We start from the raw sequence: 19,250 nt of genomic DNA on the forward strand, positions 1-19,250 counted from the left end.
TCTATCTTGAAAAGTTTTTTATTATTTAGGATTTGGTTTGATTTTTTTAAATCCCTTTATTATAATTCTCATTCAAAATATCAAATCCATGGCCAAATTAATAGGGCTAGAAACTACTTGCAATAGGCCCAGGGTTGCCACAGAAGACATGAGATCCCAAGTGAAGCTAATTCCAGTATCAGGTCTGACAAGAGCTCTCAGTACACTCAGGTAGCAGTTCTAACAACTAGCAGCCTAGTCTGCACCAAAAGGTCCCATATTCACTTTATCCAAGGATGCACAAGGTAGACACACTTAAGTCTTTAAGAATCTTCTTGACCTGAGATTAGATAGAAAAAGACCAGTCATACCTTCTCTCTGGTACTTTCTAGACTCACAAAGGATCAAATATCCAACCAGACACAGCTGAGCCAATAAACGATTACTCAGACAGGCTTCAGAAATACATGCAAGGTCTGGCATCCTCCTTCATGATTAAATCGGGTCTTATTAGCTATCAATTACACTTTAAGCAATAGACACTTGTAGTTAAAACCACTGTTTGCCATTGACCCACACCCCTAAAAGAAGGCCTCAGAAAAAGTTAAGTGGTCAGCAGTTCAGGTAACAAGTGTCAACCACCTGGTCTACCAGTAGAAAAAGAATTTTCCCCCTACATAGTGTCATTATTTATTTGTATGACTGTAGAGCTTAGGAGCCCCAGACAAAAACCAGGACCCCACTGTGACAGGTGCTGAACAAAGAACAAAAACACAGTCCCTGCCCCAAAGAGTTTACAATCTATGTATAAGACAAAAAACAATAGATGGATACAAACAGATGGGTGAGTAAAAAGGAACAAGACTACTTTGTTCACCAAAGTAGGCAGTGGTCTCAGCACACCAGCAGCCTAACTGTTGTCAAATTTGCCTCTCTTACCCCCTCACTAGTCAATTCAGGGATTCAAGAAATTCATATAAATAATGTTAAAATTCAGGCTTACATCTCCTTTTTCTATCCAAAAGCACAGTTAATTGTATACTAATTTATAATATAAATAAGATACAAGAGAAATCAATGTATCTTTTGGAAAGAGTTACTTAAAATAGACATTTATTCAGAAACTGACTGGCAGATTTTCTTGAAAATCCTTTAAAATGAGTCTTTGTTATAACCTAACAGAAATATATCAATTCACCTGACCAAAAAAATAGGGCAGGCCTTCTCGCTGAATACTTGTCACCATATTCTTCCTTCTTCCATAACGCTAGAAGGGTAGATAATTTAAAATGAATAAGTTGCCTAACATCTTCCTCTTTGTAATTGTCTGTGAGGTAACAGTGATTTTTAGCAGGTTAATTTATTAATCTCTGAATGACTTCTGCAGATAGTTCTTGGTTTGTGCCTTGTCCCTAAGCACTCGGTTACAAATATTCAAAATATGGACGATTTTGATCATTTACATAATATTGGAAACAAATGTATGTTTCTGTATTCTGAAGGGATGAACTTAGTTAAGAACTGGCTTTCTGGTGCAAATATGTTAATTTTTTGCAAATATTCTGAAAAATACATTTAAAATTGAAAAGGTAGGTAACATTCCTATAGTAAACTCATTTACTAGAATGACAAAAATGTAAAGCCTAGATATATATACACACACACACATATATATCTACACACACACACACACACACACACACACACAGAGTATAAGCACAGTCAATTTTTTATTAAAAATGTGAGCAAACATTCAAAGAAAAAATATGCTGCGTCCATCCAGCTCTTGATGGCACTTTAAGTTTGGTGAATGAAGACCATGATGTTCTTAAATATTGCCAAAAAGACACCGACATGTTATCTCAGATGACTTACTACAATAGAATATTATCTTCATTTATTGCTTCACCATAATATATTATTAAAAGTTTAAGTAGTATTTTAGATACAGCTAAAAAGTTTCACAGTCTGTTTAATACAAGTCTCAATTTCTATCATTCTCATAAAATTAAAATACAACAGAACAAGTATTCTGAAGATGGCTAATCAAGCAATGAGAAACAATAACCTGTGTGATAGTGTTGATTATTATAACCTCAAGTGCACAGGGAGGCAGAAAGCGAGGCATTTGGAGGGAGCATTAATACGTATTTCTGCACTCTCTGAACTGTATTAGTGGAATTATAAAATTTAAATTAATTGGGCCTGATATTCAGGCCCACTCCAGCAGTGAAAAGCAACAGATAACTAGATGAACCTACCTAAAGGCAATCTCCAGATGGCAAAAAGCCAGCATAGAGGTTCACCCTAGCCCTGGTATAAGGGAAGGTCCCAGAAGAAGGGGAGCGGTACAAGGATGTTCCTATTTTGGGCTGCAAGAATGGTCCCCAAGGTATAACATGGGTCATCTTTGAGGCTGTTCTAAATTATGCCTGGAAGTGGACCAGCCATCATAAGGTCACCTTTGTTCTCTATCCTGCTAGGAGTGCTCAGCATCTCTGTACCTAGCCAAGGATCTAGCCAATTTACTTTTAATTTTTAAATTAAAATATTCTTAAACCACGTACCTCGCAGAACACCATAATTGATTTAAAAAATCATGTGATCAACTAACCCACTAAATATAAATGCACAGTTCAGAACTTCATTTCAGGTAAGTGGCCTCACCACAGTACTACATGAAAACAGAAATAAGCCACACTTGAAATAAATAAAAATCCTTCATTATAATTGTAAGATGTTTTACATCTATTTTTCTTTCTGTTTCCCCCTTTCCAAATTTCCCTAGGCTACACGCAATATGTTTATGTAACCCATACAATTTATTTTACTTGTCTGCATCGTCTTTCAGTTACCACACCTGCACCACAGCCTAGCGTCCCTACATCTTACAGCATGGCATCTAAACAGGTTTGTTGATAGAGCAGACCTGCTCTATCAACATTACAGAAATTTAAATAAGCACCAGAAAAAAAAAAATGAACAAGGCAAACCTACCGGAAAAAATGGACAAGGTTTTCCCACTGGTGTCATCAAAAATCAGTGGGACCCCAACACTCCTTGATTCCTCAAGTACTCAACTACTTACTTGAACTAGGAGATCTGGGAATAGATAACACTTTGGATTGGGATACTGATAGGTTCAGCAGATCTCTGAATCAAAATTGTCTGGACAACATTGGAACTATGAGGACTAGCTTGTCTGAGTCCTATTTGAATTTGCAGAGCACCCTGAGAATCAGAAGAGTTAGGGAATAAGCACACAACAGGTCTCCTGATCATGTTATCAGGAACATGTCGACTATGGATCCTGGGCTAATTCTACTTCTCAAGCAAAATCTCGGACACTTCTTGTTATAGTGAGTGATGAAGAGGTCCATCTTCAGATTGCCCCAGTCCATGAAGATGTCCTCCAGTATCTTGTCTTTAATCTCTCACTTATAATTTGGGAGGAAGTGTCTGCTGGAGTTGTCCACAAAGTGTTCCGCTGTCTAGGTAAGTGTACTGCCACCAGGGAAGCCAATGTTTCATGCACCAATTTCAGAGCCTGACAGCTTCTTGGCAGAATGGGAGAGATCTGGCTCCATGCTGTTTGTTGATACAAAACTTGGTGGTCATGTTGTCAGACATGATTTGCAGTGACTGCCCTTCTATCAAGGCAAGCCTTTCCTACAGCTCTGAGCAATAGGAAAGCTATAGGATGTGCATTCTCTTCTCCTTTGGGGATAACAGACCTGTATCTTTAATTTGTCCAAGTGGGTATCCCATTCTAACAAGGATGTGTCTGTGTTCTGGGTGTCCCTGTCATCCAATACCACGAAGGGGACACCTCTGCAGGGATTCATTGGGTTTTTTCCCACCATTTCAGTGAAGATAGAACCTAGGGTGGGATTCCACAAGGCATATCCAGGTGATGTTTAGAGGCTGTGTAAACCAGCTTGAAGAAAGCAGTGAAGTGAACTCTGACATGCAGTGTAACAAAAATGTAAAAGGCCATGTGACTGAGAAGTGTGGAGATACAACCTTTCATTGGTACATAAGTTTCCCTCCATTGGAGAATTACGGCGGACAGGTTCTTGAATCTGTCCTGAGGTAGGTAGGTCTGGTTGCGGAGGAGTCTAGGATTGGGCCAATGAATTCAATCCTCTGAACCTGAGTTAATGTTGATTTCTGTTTGTTGACTTTTAGGCCTAAAATCTGAAAGACTATGGTGCAGAAGGCTTCAGAGGCCTGCTGAGATTTCCCCCATATGAGCCAATTGTGCAAATAAGGATACATGTTGATGTTGCATCTTTCTGGAAAAGCTGCCACTACTGATAGCAACTTAGTAAATACACTTGGTATCATGGAGAGTGCAAAAGACAACACTCAGTAATGATACTGGTCCTGGCCCACTGAAAGCCTTAAGTACTTCTCATTAGGCAGAATGATGGAGATGCGAAAGGATACATCCCAAAGGTCGAGAGAAGCAAACCAGTCTCCTGAGGCCAGAGTCAGGATCACTGATGCGAGGGTGACCACTCTGAACTTCAACTTATGAATGTGTTGAGGATTTAAGCATCAAAGATGGATCCCTTTTTCTTTGGAATAATGGAATAGTTGCTGTAAAAGCCTTTCCCCCCTGCACTGTGTAGTCTATCACTCAAAGAGAGAGGAGCATGAGGATCTCTTGATGTAAAAGATTCTCTTAAGAAAGGTCCATTCAAAGGGATGGGGAAAGGGAGTTGGGTGTAGTCAGTATCGAAATCTGGTGGGGCACCCATGTGTTAGTGTCTCCATGGCCCTTTGGTTGGTAGTGATAAGGAACCAAGGGTGCCTGAAGTGGGCTAAACAATTTCTGAAAGGAAGGACTGAAACGTCAGGAGTCACACACGATACATGTCTTGATCATCCCATCAAATCAAGTATTTCTAGGACTCTGAGGTTTGGTTGGTGTAAGAGGAAGCAGTGTGGTTTCCTCCTGTGGAAGCACTGATGTTTCCTGGGTGGTCCCAACGACCTTTGGTGACAGAAGGATGGCACAACTGTCTCTGTGAAGTATAAGGCTGTTTCATATATCTTTTCTTAGGAGCTGGTGTGTACACTCTGACAGAACATGAGGTGGCTTGTGAGTCCTCCAATATATGGAATGCTCCATCCATCTTGGAATTGAATAATTCAACCCCTTCAAAGAACAGATCCTCCACTTTTGTTTGGACTTCTCTGGAGAACCTCAGTCCCAAAAGCCAAGATGACAGCTGCATAATGACTGCCATTGCCATAGATGTAGCAGCCTATCCACCACATCAACTGCTGTTTGCAGACTTGTCCTGGAAACTAGCTGGCCCTCGTTGACTAGCAATATAAGCTCCTCAGGACTCTCATTTGGCAGGTTATTACAAAGGCAAACAGTCTCTAACAGATGTGGAACTCATACCTGGCCAATATGGCCTGGTAATTGGACACATGGAACTGTAGGCTTGCCAAGGAGTAAAGCTTTTCAAACATATAAATTAGTCTCTCTGGCTCTTTCTCCTTTGGTGTGGGCCTGAACTGTTTTACCATTTCATTTGCCACTGTAACTACAAGGGAGAATGGCAGAAGATGTATGTAAAAGAATTCCACACTTTGGAGGCACATGGTATTTACAATATGCCATACAAAAGATAGGGGATGCTGAAACAGATATCTGCCACAGAGTTTTGGCAGGGTCCATAATAACCTTGTTGACAGGGAGAGGGCTATTTTTACCACTGAGAGGCCTAGAGTATGTTCACTAACTTTTGTGTCTGTTCCTGTACTTCATCAATAGAGATTTGGAGGGCCCCAGCCATCCTTTGTAATAGGTCTTGGAAACCCTTGCAATCATCTAACTCTGGGGTCATTTGTGGCATTACAGCATCATCAGGGATAGGGAGGATGGTGTTACCCAGACTGGGAGGTTCCCCTCTAGGCCTGTTCTTCCATTTCTTCCTCTTCTACCTGTGATTGGAGCAGAGCCAGAAGGGGTGGCTGGGAGGTCTGCAGAGCCAATACTGTGGGTGAAATAACCTTCTGGCCGTGCTGTTTGTTCCCTCTGGCTAAAGTTGCTTTGAGCAAACCAGGATCCCCAGAAGGACCATGGGGCATTGGCAGGTAACAGCCGGGAGACCAGAGGGTAGGGAACCATGGGTCACAGTTTTGAGGCTCCCCATAGCTCTCTTGTAAAGCATGTTGGACTCTCTATAAAATGTTGAGTAAAGATACTATCGGTATGGATCTTCGTCACTCTCCAACTCTAAAAGATGCTGAGAATAATGCAAAACTGAAATCCAGGGGCCAAGCTGTAGATTTCAGTAGTCTTTGATGTATTAGGGACTGAGAGTGCCACACCTGTGCACAGAGTGGGTGCCCCAGCATTGCTAAAGTTGACACCAAGGAAGACTGCAGTTTCAGATGTATCTGCAGATCTATGGTGCCATAAGAAGAGGTAGCAAGAACAGATGGGCTGGAACCAGATTTTCTTGGGGTGGCATGACAATGTCTGACATGGTCAAGGAGGGAACCTTAGTATGCAGCCCCAGCTGACCTGGCTCCAGTGCCAGGAGAATTGGGCATTGGGGCCACAGAAACAGACGGCATCGGGATTAGGCAGAGGTCTTTCCCAAAGGAGTGGATTTTGATGCCAGGCACTTCGATGCCATTGGGTTGGAATTGGCATGAGAATGAAATTCAGTGGGAACCATTCTAAGCCACGCAGTATTAGAGGATTTTTGGTGCCACAGGGAGGTATTCCTCTTAAAGGAAGCCTAGGTAAGTGACCTACCTATAGGGCTCCTGGTCCCTTGCAGTTTATCCAAAGAGGATGCCATCTTCATATCTGTGGTCTGGGCCGCCACCACCAGGGCTCTTTAAGGCACAGACCCTACACTTGCTCTCTTGGGCTCCAAAGGTCTCTGTATGGGGGGGAGGGGGTGTCTAGCAAGCCCAATTGAGAAGTGGGTCTCATGGACTCAGTCATCAGGAAGACTAGAAGGCGAGTCTCTCTCTCGTTGTCCTTCCTGGCACAAGAACTGAAGGACTTACAAACTGCATATTTACTGGGAACATGCGAATCTCTAGCATGAGGGGCAGTGCTTGAATCCAGGAGAACCAGATGACACCACACTGGCAACAAGTAAAATTCTAAGACACTAACAATTACAACAGTCAGATAACTATGTCTATATCTACTGACTGACTAAACTATAAAACAATTAAAGCTAAGAACTAGTATAGAAAGTCTGGCAGTCTCTCAGACAGTCAGACCTCTGTCTCCAAACTTTTAGGCAGACACACTGAATGGCTGTGTAATGGGACGGCTGGCCCACACAGGCAGAAGAAGGGTTAAAGCAGCCTTGGGGAGATTGTGCAGAACCCAGCCTATTAGAAGAGGGCCTAATGAGCCAGCCAATAGGGGGAAGGCTTAGTAGAGCAACCAATCAGGGCCAGGCTGGCCCATATAAAAAGGGCTGCTGAGCAGAACCAGGGGCAGTCTCTCTCTAGAGGCCAAGGGAGGAGGACTGGCTGCCCTGTAGGATGGTTGAGACAGCTTCACAGACAGAGCAAGGCTTGGCAGCATCAGGGGAGCAAGAGGGAGCTCCCAGCCTGATGTCTGCCGGACTGAGGCCCTGATACCAGGGCGGAAAAGGTGCTAGGGCTGCAAGGAAGTTGCCCAGGGAAACAGATGATGGAGCAGGAGGCAATGCAATACATGGTTGTTGGCTATAGGGTCCCTGGGCTGGGATCTGAAGTAGCCCAGGTCCCCCCTTCCATCTCTCCCGCTTGCCACCAAAGGGGTGGACTGTAGTTTGCCAGTGAGGTGAGTGGCTAAACTAGAGACTGCAGTTTGCCACTAAGGCAAATGACTGGACTGAGGGCTATTGGGTCCACCGGAAGGGGGTAGAGAACTAGGTGGGGCACAGAGGGAGGGCTGTGTCCAGAAGAGGATGCCGCGATCCGGAGAGCAACGTGGGTCCTAGAAGTGTAGGCAAGAGTGACTAAGTAAGAGCTAATTCCCAGGATGGCCAGCAGGAGGCACCACAGTGGTGAGTCCTGCCCCATTACATGCAGACAGTGCACTTCACCATTATATGCCCTCAGCACAGCTCACAAGAGCTATGGGGCACATATGCACCATCAGTATAATGTGCATATGACTAATCACTGAAAAAAGAATGTGGAATTATTTGATGATAATTTTAATTTTTATGATCTCTCAAGCTATATTCTGCACCTCAGGAAACAAGTAACTTTTGTTTTAGATTGTAAGTATTCTGAGGAGGGATTGTCATTTACAACATGTAGAGATGGTTGAAAATGGGATAAAACCCAGGAGCTTACAAATAAAAGAAGCAACTGTACACAGTTGTTTTTTTTCCCCCTAGTTAAGTTGTAATTCCTCTCAATTAAGTCTTGCCTAGAAACATTATCACCTGCTCTGATATAGCAAACCACATGGTTCTTCCTTATCTGCTGAATCAAAATAAGAGCTATGACAAAAGAGGAAAAAATGCAAAATATGGCAGAAATACTGTAAGTGTTTCAGTGTTGAGAAAACCATCTGGTTAGTTTTAAAATCAGATTTTACTGAGTTATAAATACATAGGTAACAACCAATTAATAAGTCTTATATTGAAGTCTAAATCTGAAAATATACTAAAACTATAAAAATTGAGAAATTAATAGGCATATTCAGAGTATTCTCCAGGAGAAGTTACATAGCATAATCTTTGCATTGCTGCAAATTTCTGAGCTTTACTGCCAAATAATAAAAATTAGAGATAGGAAACATCTATTAAATTATATGTTATATCCCCCTGCCAGTAAAAGGCTGTTCCTGCAGTAGAGTTTATAGCGTTTTGGGCAGCAGATGATCACCGAGTGCATTTTGCTATACAAGACAATGTATGTAATATGTGGTGAGACTGTATCAAACTGCAGCCACACCAATTGCTGGTGCCTTTTGGTGGCAAGTGCCCAGTGCATGTGATAGTTCAATAGAGGAGTCTGGTTTCCTGATAAACTGGAACTGGGAGTGGATTAAGCACCTCCTAAAAAAGGTGAGGAATAGGGCTGGCACTCTGAATGATTGGTACAATGAGGGGAAAAAAAACCTTTCTTGCTGCCTTAACCCTTGTACCATGTGATGGTGTTTGGGTCCCAGCAACAGTGCTGGGCCCAGGTATAATAGAGGGTGGGGTTGCCGGCAAGCAGCTCTCCACCAGGTAGAAGCAGGGCCGGATTTACATCTTGTGCTCCCAGGCACAGCATCTTTAGCGCCCCCCTGCCTACAGCTGACCTTCATGTTTTCTGTAAAATATGGAACTTTTAACCCACTTTTAACTTTTAGGCACCCCTTGGCACGTGCCTATTGTGCCTAACTGGAAATCTGACCCTGGGTGAAATGGATTTCAAAGGAAGGATGCCTTCAACTAGACAAGTTTTTTTCAGATCTATTTCCAGGTTTGACACTTATTAAAGTTACAGCCTAGTTAAACCACAGTTAAACCAATAGTCTTGCCTGTCCTCCTTATGTTTCTGGAACAAATGCTATCTCTAACACCTTTATATAATATGTACAATATTTTTTGAACTTCTGTAAAAAAAAGTTAGATATGTAATCAAAAATAGAAAGACTGAAGGATTCCTCATCTGGTATCTAACCCTCTGATCTAAACCTCTCAATTGCTCTCTCTGGCACCGCTACACCATATTCTTGAGCCTCCCTTACACTTTAAGTTCTTAGTCATTAGGACAAATTCCTAATTCACATTCAAAATCCTAGTGTTCACTTATGATTATGGAGTTATAACAGCTACTAATTTGGCAAATATGCATCACAGGAGAAAAAATGGTTACTCACCTTTGTAACTGTTGTTCTTCGAGATGTGTTGCTCATATCCATTCCAGTTAGGTGTGTGTGCGCCACGTGCACGTTCGTCGGAGAAACTTTTACCCTAGCAACACTCAGCGGGTCGGCTGGGCGCCCCCTGGAGTGGCGCCGCTATGGCACTGGATATATACCCCAGCCGACCCGGCCATCCTCCAGTTCCTTTTTGCCGGCCACTCCGACAGGGGGCAAGGAGGGTGGGTTTGGAATGGATATGAGCAACACATCTCGAAGAACAACAGTTACAAAGGTGAGTAACTGTCTTTTCTTCTTCGAGTGATTGCTCATATCCATTCCAGTTAGGTGATTCCCAAGCCTTACCTAGGTGGAGGGGTCGGAGTGAGATGTGGCAGCATGCAGAACCGCTGTGCAAAGGCTGCATCATCTCTAGACTGTTGGACCAGAGCATATAGTGCGAGGCAAAGGTGTGGACCGATGACCAGAGTTGCTGCGCGGGCAAATCTCCTGGATAGGCACGTGGGTCAGGAAAGCGGCTGATGAAGCTTGAGCTCTGGTTGAATGCGCAGTGAGATGGCCGAAGGGACATGAGACAGGTCATAGCATGTGCGTATGCACACCGTTACCCAGAGGAGATCCTCTGGGAGGAGACTGGTAGACCTTTCATCCGTTCCGCGACTGCCACGAACAGCTGGGGAGACTACCGGAAGGACCTCATCCACTCGATATAAAAAGCGAGCGCCCTGCAGACATCCAAGGAATGTAACTGCTGCTCCCGTTGAGAAGAGTGAGCTTCGGAAAGAAAACCGGGAGGAAGATGTCCTGGTTGGTATGGAAGGCCGACACTACCTTAGGGAGGAACGCCGGATGAGGTCGCAACTGTGCCTTGTCCTTGTGAAAGACAATATACGGCGGATCCACCGTGAGCGCTCGAAGTTCGGAGGACCCTTCTGGCCGATGTAATGGCCACCAGGAAAACTGTTTCACGACAGGTACAGGAGCGAGCAAGTTGTCAGTGGCTCAAAAGGCAGATGCATTAGTCTGTTTAGGACTAAGTTGAGATCCCAGGTAGGGGCAGGGCGTCGTACTGGGGGGTAGAGGCGCTCTAGCCCTTAATGAATCTAGTGACCAGGGGGTGGGAAAACACGGAGTGGCCACCCTCTCCTGAATGGAAAGCGGAGATAGCCGCCAAGTGCAACCTTCAGAGAGGGATGTCGCCAGGCCCTGCTGCTTAAGATACCAGAGGTAGTCTAGGACCGTGGAATCGAGGCCTCCAAGGGAGTAGCGTCCTGCGTTTGCACACAGCAAGAGAAGCGTTCCACTTTGCCAGGTACGTGGATCGAGTGGAAGGCTTTCTGCTACTGAGGAAATATGCTGTACCAGAGCGGAACAGCGTAACTCCGCTGTGTTTAGCCATGCAGGAGCCACACCGTGAGGTGAAGGGCTTGCAGGTCTGGGTGGCGAAGCCTGCTGTGGTCCTGCATTGATGAGGTCTGGAAGGAGTGGGAGGGAAACTGGACTGCCCATGGACAGGTCGAGCAGGTGGGTGTACCAGTGCTGTCTGGGCCACGCAGGCGCAATCAGGATCAGATGTGCTCTGTCCTGCGGAGTTTTTATCAGGACCTTGTGAACCAGAGGGAACGGTGGGAATCTGTATAGCAGGTGGTACCTCCATGACAGGAGGAATGCGTCGTGATCGATCCCGGTGAGAGACCCTGAAAGGAGCAGAACTCCTGGCACTTCCTGTTCGAGCGGGAGGCGAACAGGTCTACGAGGGGAAACCCCCACCTCTGGAAGATCGAATGGATGATGTCTTGGTCTTATCGACCATTGGTGACAGAGGAAGGATTGGCTCAGCATCCGCCAGAGCGTTCCGAACCCCCGGGAGAAAGGACGCCACCAGGTCTATCGAGTGGGCTATACAGAAGTCCCACAGTCGAATGGCCTCTTGACACAGGGGAGAAGAGCGAGTCCCCCCCGTTTGTTGATATAATACATGGCCGTTGTGTTGTCTGTAAACACAGAGACACAACGGCCGTGAAGATGATGTTGGAACGCCTGACACGCGAGGCGGACTGCTCTCAACTCCCGGACGTTTATGTGGAGCGTCAGCTCCTGCAGCGACCAAAGGCCCTGGGTACGAAGATGACCTAGGTGAGCCACCCAACCGAGAGATGACGCATCCGTCGTTAAGGACAGCGAAGGTGGCGGTGGATGGAACGGTATCCCTGCACATACCAAGAAGGGAGTTAGCCACCAATCGAGAGAGCGTAGGGTGCTAGGGGGAACTGTCACCAGGACATCTATAGGGTCCCTGCCCAGGCGGTAGACTGAATTGAGCCACGTTTGAAAGGGTCGCAGGCGGAGCCTGGCATATTTGGTCACATAAGTACATGCGGCCATATGTTCCAGTAGGCCGAGACACGTGCGAGCCAAGGTGGTTGGGGAGGTCTGCAGACCTCGAATGATTGACACAATCATCTGGAAGTGGGGCTGAGGGAGGTAAGCCCTCGCTTGAGTGGAGTCCAGCGTCACCCCTATGACGTCCAGCCTTTATGTGGGGACCAAAGTGGACTTCTCAGCATTGAGGAGCAGCCCCAACCAGGAGAATAGGTCCACGATTATGCCAACATGCTGTCAGACCTGAGTCTGGGAGGCTCCCTTGATGAGCCAGTCGTCCAGATATGGAAATACATGTATTTGTTGCCGGCGGAGGTGGGCTGCGACGACGGCCATGCACTTCGTGAATACCCTTGGGGGCGTGGAGAGGCCGAAGGGGAGGACCGTAAATTGGAAGTGCTGGTGGTTGACCACAAAGCGAAGATACCTTCTGTGTGGAGGAAAGATGGCAATGTGGAAGTATGCGTCCTTCATGTCGAGGGCGGCATACCAGTCTCCAGGATCCAAGGGTGGGATAATAGTCCCTAGGGAGACCATACGGAACTTCAACTTGACCATCCACTTGTTGAGGCCTCGCAGGTCTGGGATAGGCCTGAGGTCTCCCTTGGACTTGGGAATCAGGAAGTAGCGGGAATAAAACCCCTTCCCCCTCTCGTCTGATGGTACCTTCTCTATAGCTCCTGCGGCGAGGAGAGACTGCACCTCTTGTAAGAGGACTTGCTCGTGAGAGGGTCCCTGGAGAGGGACTGGGATGGGGGGTGGGAAGGCGGAGATGAAGCAAATTGGAGGTGGTATGCTTGCTTCACCATGCGTAGAACCCAGAGATCTGAGGTCAGTTGGGACCACGACGGAAGGAAGTAGGAGAGATGGTTGGAGAAGGGAGGGGAAGGATCCTGTCTTGAGACTGGTATGCCGTCCTCAGGTGCACCTTCAAAAGTTGGACTTAGGCCCCGGGGGTGCTTTTGGGGGCCCGTTGTTTTGACCCCCTTGGGGTCCAGACTGGCGTCTATGGCCACCCCACCCGCTCCTCCTACTGAAGTCCTGCCTGTGCCGAGTCATAAAGTATGGGCGGTGGGGTTGAGGTCTGAAGGGTCTACGTTGGGTCACGGGGGTATGCATGCCCAACAAGCGCATGATGACCCTGTTGTCCTTCAAACTCTGCAACCTGGGGTCAGTCTTCTCCGAAAACAAACCCCTGCCATCAAAGGGTAAGTCCTGGATGGTGTATTGAAGCTCAGGTGGCAGGTTGGAAACCTGGAGCCAGGAGATACGCCTCATGCTAATACCAGAGGCCAGAGTTCTGGCTGCCGAGTCGGCCGCATCGAGGGAGGCTTGGAGAGAGGTTCTGGCCACCTTCTTCCCTTCCTCCAGGAACGCAGCAAATTTCTGGCGTGAATCTGGGGGCAGTAGTTCAGTGAACCTACCCACCTCCGCCCAGGCGTTATAGCTGTAACGGCCCAAGAGAGCCTGCTGGTTGGCCACCCGGAGCTGGAGGGCCCCCGCTGAATACACCTTACGGCCCAGGAGGTCCATCCGCCTAGCCTCCTTGGATTTTGGGGCTGGTGCCTGCTGGCCATGGCATTCCCTTTCGTTGACCGACTGGACAACTAATGAGGAGGGAGGAGGATGAACATACAAGTACTCATACCCCCGAGAGGGTACCATGTATTTCCTCTAGACTCCCTTTGTTATAGGGGCAATGGAGGCTGGGAACTGCCATAAGGTGTCGGCAGTGGCCTGGATGGTCTTAATAAACGGCAGAGCCACCCTAGTGGGGGCATCCGCAGACAGGATGCTCACGACAGGGTCCTCGACCTCCGGGACTTCCTCCACTAGGAGGTTAATGTTGAGTGCCACCCTGCGAAGGAGGTCCTGATGGGCCCTGAGGTCTATCGGCGGGGGCCCTGATGACCTCATCCGGAGAGAAGAGAGACTGATTATCCGGGAGAGAGTGTGCCTGAATGGCCTCTTGCTCCTGGAGGCGGTTCCTGCTCTAGCTGGTACCGGTGAGTCTGTGGAGGCGTGTCATCTGCTCCCAGCTGGAGGGGGACGGGTAATGGTGGCCTCTGGTGCCAGATGTTCTGAGGCAGCAGAGCGGGTCTGGACTAAAGGAGCACCTTGGGCTTGATGGTATGCCCAGGGTGTCCAAAAGGACCACTGTTGAGGTCCCATGTCCTGAGACCGGACATCCTGGAAGACCCCCGTAGGCACCTCCGTATCACGGTCCTGGTCATAATAACTGTCTGCTTGGGAGGACACCGACGTCTGCCTGGACGGCCATGGTGGCGCAGAGAAATCTGGAGCAGAAGTCCCGATGGACCTTGATCCCCTCTTTAGCGGGGACCGGTGCCGGTATTCAGAGCAGTACCGAGATCGAGACCGGGACCTGCGACCAGACCGGTGCCGGGAGGTCAACCGGGATCTTGAGTCCCTGCAGCGTGATCGGCTCCGGGAGGTACAGTGCCTGGGTCGGTGCCGGGAACCAGAGCGGTGCCGCGAACATCGAGGCGGAGAACGAGAATCCGACCGGTGCCGCGAGTCCAACTTGTGCCGTGTAGAGGAACGGTGCCAGGACTGCGAGCAGCGTCTAGAGCGGGAGTGTCATCTTGACCGGGAGCGCCTGCGGGACCGTGACCTTGAGCGGTGCTGGTCCGCTGAGCCGACAGACAGTGGTCTGGTCAGGGTCAGCTTGCCCACAGATTGGAATACCCGCACCGGTGGTGCCGGGGGTAGGGACCGTGCTGCATCAGTGATGGCAATCAAGTCTCTCACGGCCGAAAACGCCTCCGGTGTAGATGGCATAGTGAGCTCTACCACAGCGGGCGCCAGGGAGCTATCAGGTGCCGGACTCAACGGCCCTCGCGGGGCTGGAATCGATGGTGCCTGTTTAGGCGGTGCCATGGCAGGTATCGGTGCCGGGCGGTCCGATTTAGGCGCAGTCTCTGGCTGCGACGCAGGTGTTGCCGAAGCGGCAGGAGTCTTAGCTTTCTTCGACCTCGGGGAGAGGGAGCGGTGTGGAGTCGATTTCGGTGCCGGCGGTGGCTGGCGCCGGGAGTCTTTAGGCGTACCGGTGCGGTCCGGTGCCGTGAGGGTTGCCTCTGCTCGTCGGCTGACTTGTGCTCGGTGCCGAAGGTGAAGGTGTCAAGGCCGCTTCCATGAGGAGCTGTTTTAATCTGATGTCCCGCTCCTTCTTAGTTCGCGGCTTGAAAGCCTTGCAAATCGAGCACTTAGCAGTTAAGTGCGATTCCCCGAGACACTTCAAACAGGAGTCGTGGGGGTCTCCTGTTGGCATCGGCCTGTGACAGGCCGAGCACGATTTGAAACCCGGTGAGCCGGGCATGAGCTCCGGCACTGGGTGCGGGGAAGGGGCTACTCCCCGAACCCCGCTAACAAGCACTAACTAACAAACTATTAAATTATGAACTTACAACTAAATCTAACTATATATAAGAACAAGAACAACAACTATGTATACGATAACGAGAAAAAAACTACCAGTAGCTAGGGAAGGTGGAGGTCAGCTAAGCCGCACTCCACTGTTCCAACGACCGACATGGGCGGTAAGAAGGAACTGGAGGATGGCCGGGTCAGCTGGGGTATATATCCGGTGCCATAGCGGGGCCACTCCAGGGGGTGCCCAGCCGACCCGCTGAGTGTTGCTAGGGTAAAAGTTTCTCCGACAAACGTGCACGTGGCGCGCACACACCTAACTGGAATGGATATGAGCAATCACTCGAAGAAGAATATTCTTAAAGTGAGAGAGGAGGGAGAAGCCTGTCCAGCATTCAAGCAGAATATGAGGATATATTTCAAGGAAACAGACCCTAAAGGGCAAGCTGCAGAAACTGATACCCATGGGCTGCACATAAGGCTACCGAAATCCAGAGTTCCATTAGCTCTAGTGGAGCCACTGAAGAAGGAGCCAGCAAACCTGCAAAGAGGCCTCATTAAACTCACTGAAACCAATACAGAGTGGATCAGAATTCCATTAGTGCTGAGAAAACCTTCAGGTAAATGGAGGATTTGCATTGACCCAAAACCACTGAACAGAGCATTGAGAAATCACTACCCATTACCAATGACTGAGGACACACTATTCAATTTATCCATGGCAAATGTGATATCAAGAATGAGTTCTGGCAAGTGGAGCTAGGAACTGCAAAGTATGAATGCCTCTAGGCATCAGTCTGGCCCCAGAGGTCTTCCAGTGTAAGACTGGAACTGAACTAGGCTTAATCCAACGGACTGACAGGCATAAAGACTGTAGCTGACTACATTCTTATTGTAGGAGAAGAACATGGACTAAAAAGAGGTAATCCAGGACCATGATAGATACTAAGCTGCAGTAACTCAAACTAGTGCCATGAGTGTAATACTGGGTTGAATGCACACAAGCTGAAGATGAGGAGAACTGAGGTCCCCTATGTCAGACATCTGTTGACCTCTGAGGGACTCCAGCCAGTCTCCAAGAAACTGACAAACATTAAGGAAATGCCCTGGCCCAAGGAAGTGAAGGGAGTCCAGCAATTTATATTAATGGCCAACTGTGTATACAGATTCAGTGCACACCGATAAGAAGTCTGTGAGCCCTTGAGATAGTTAACACACAATTACGCAGTGTGGGAATGGTGAGAGACACATGAAGCAGCATTTTAAAAAGAGTAAAGAAAATCATAAGCAAGGCACCAGTCCTGAAGTACTACAGCCCTGCAAAGCAGCTAGAGCTTCAGCGTGATGTCTCAGCAGGAGACCTAAGAGCAACAAAGTCAGTAGCCCACAGAATTTGCTATTAGAGCCCTGACAGACACAGAAAGAGGGTATGCACAGAAAGAAAAGGATCCACAGGCTGTGGTATGTGGAATGGAATGCTAACAGTCAGGGGTGAAAGTAACTTAAAGGACTTACCGCTATGCCGGAGTCCTGAGTGGGGCGTGGCTTCAACCAGAAGAGGCGAGGCCTTTAAATCTCCCTGGAGCTACCAGCTGCAGAGACAGCTGGGAGCCCCGGGGTGAATTAAAGGGCCTGGGTCTTCAGCCGCCATGGAGCTCTGGGCACTTTAAATCATCGCAGGAGCCCGGCTACCGCTACCCCGGGGCAGCAGGGCTTGGGCTAGGGCTGAGGTAGCGGCGGCAGGGCTCTGGCGGTGATTTAAAGGGCTCAGGGCTCCGGCTGCTGCAGGGAGCCCAGGCCCTTTAAATCGCCTCCGAAGCCCTGCGCCGCCGCTGGGGTAGTGGTAGAAGGGCTCTGGTCGCTGCGGGGAGCCCGAGGCCCTTTAAAGCGCCACCGGCACTCCAGCAGCAGGGCCCAGGTGGCGCTTTTAAGGCCCATGGCTCCCCGTAGGGGCTGGAGCTCCAGGACCTTTAAATTCCTGCCTGAGCCCAGCTGCCAGAGCTATAGCGCTGATTTAAAGGGCCTGGGGCTCCCCGCAGTGGCTGGAGCACTGGGCCCTTTAAATCACCACTGGAGAAGCCGGTCCTGTCTGGCAAAGCATACCAGCAAGAGCTTACTTTCACCTCTGCCAACAGTTCACCTTTGGGCATAACATAGTTGTCCACTCTGATCAGAAGCTATTAAGTCATTGCTGAGAGCACCCAAATGACAACACCACAATGTGCATCAACCTGCTGGAGTCTATTAAGTATTGTACAAGAAAATCACTACTGGCAGCGGATATGCTGAGTGAGGCGTACCTTCCAGAGCACAACACTGATGGCTTTGTGGAACAGGAGATAGAGTCTATCAATATGCTACAATACCTTCACATTTCAGATGGGAGGACCCAGGCAAACCAACAAAATACTGAATAGGGCGGAGTGCTACAGGAACTAAAACAGTTCATACTCCAAGGCTGGCCAGATGCCAAGGAGCAAGTACCACAGGTGAGGGTTGAACTGTGTGTGCAAGACACTCTTTTTTTTTTTTTTTTTTTTTTTAAAGGAAACTGAGCAATAATCCCAGCAAACTTAAGAGCAAACATCATGAGACTGATACATGCTTCACACCTGAAAAAGGAAGCATAGTTAAGATGAGCCAGGAAGTGTATCTACTATTCAGGAATTAATGCCCAATTCAGAGCAGAGCATACACAGAACACTGCAAGTTGCACAACAAATAATCAATAGAAAGCGACTACAGCCTCACAAAATCCCAGCTCAACCCTGGGAAAAAGTTAGTTCCTGTTATTAAAAGTTATGTTGTCAAAGTAGGTTACTACTCCAATTTCTGGGAGGTGGACTACCTGGAAAAAAAACTCAGGCCAGAAGTGTCATCAGGAAATTAAAGACACATTTTACAAGGTATGGCAAACCTGACCTACTACGCTCAGACAATGGGCCACAATACATTACATCCAAAAAAAAAAAAAAAAAATAAGACTCAAAGCCAAGTTGGCTGTCAAAGCCAAGAAACTGATGCCAAAGTCAAGACAGACAGGAAGGGATCATTCTACCTATCAACATTGGAGTATCACAATAAACCCTTCCAGGGACTAGAGAGTAGCCCATGACAGAGACTGACAAGTTAGAGAACCCAGACTCTGCTTCCGAGGAAGGACTGTCTGCTGCAGCCCAGCAGAGCAACAAAAGACAGTACACTAAAACAGTTTAGAGACTGCCAAGCTAAGTGGGCATCCCACTACAACAAAGGAGCCAAGGATCTGAGGCCACTACACAGAGGTGAGCAAGTCTACAGTCCAACCTTCAAACAGCCACACAAAGCAATGGCACAAGGTAACAGTTCAAGCTGCAATGGAACACAGGTCAAATAAGGTAGGTACAGATTCAGAACAGTGGCAGAGACAAAACTGAAGACAACTGCAGTGTAGTGGTGGACCCGAAGGCAAGGACCAGGAAGACACAAGAAGAACCTCAGCTATCCTGGCCTGACACAGGAGAGTTGGAAGAAATTAGGTATATGAGCAATACAGAGGACCAACAGGACACCAACCAACAGAATAAAGGGAGCAACAAGATGGTTGCAAATGCCCCACCAACAGTGATAACACAAACAAGAAGTAAGAGACTGG

The 19,250-nt window shown here is 47.8% G+C and overlaps 1 protein-coding gene across 3 annotated transcripts in view; it reads right to left on the bottom strand.

The window, feature by feature from the left end:
• The window catches only part of AKT3 (AKT serine/threonine kinase 3), a 297,009-nt gene that overhangs the window by 76,075 nt on the left and 201,684 nt on the right, over positions 1 to 19,250 (bottom strand). The gene's annotated exons all lie outside the window — the stretch shown is intronic.

Source organism: Chelonoidis abingdonii, chromosome 3, assembly GCF_003597395.2.
Source record: "Chelonoidis abingdonii isolate Lonesome George chromosome 3, CheloAbing_2.0, whole genome shotgun sequence".
NCBI classification, from domain to species: domain Eukaryota; kingdom Metazoa; phylum Chordata; order Testudines; family Testudinidae; genus Chelonoidis; species Chelonoidis abingdonii.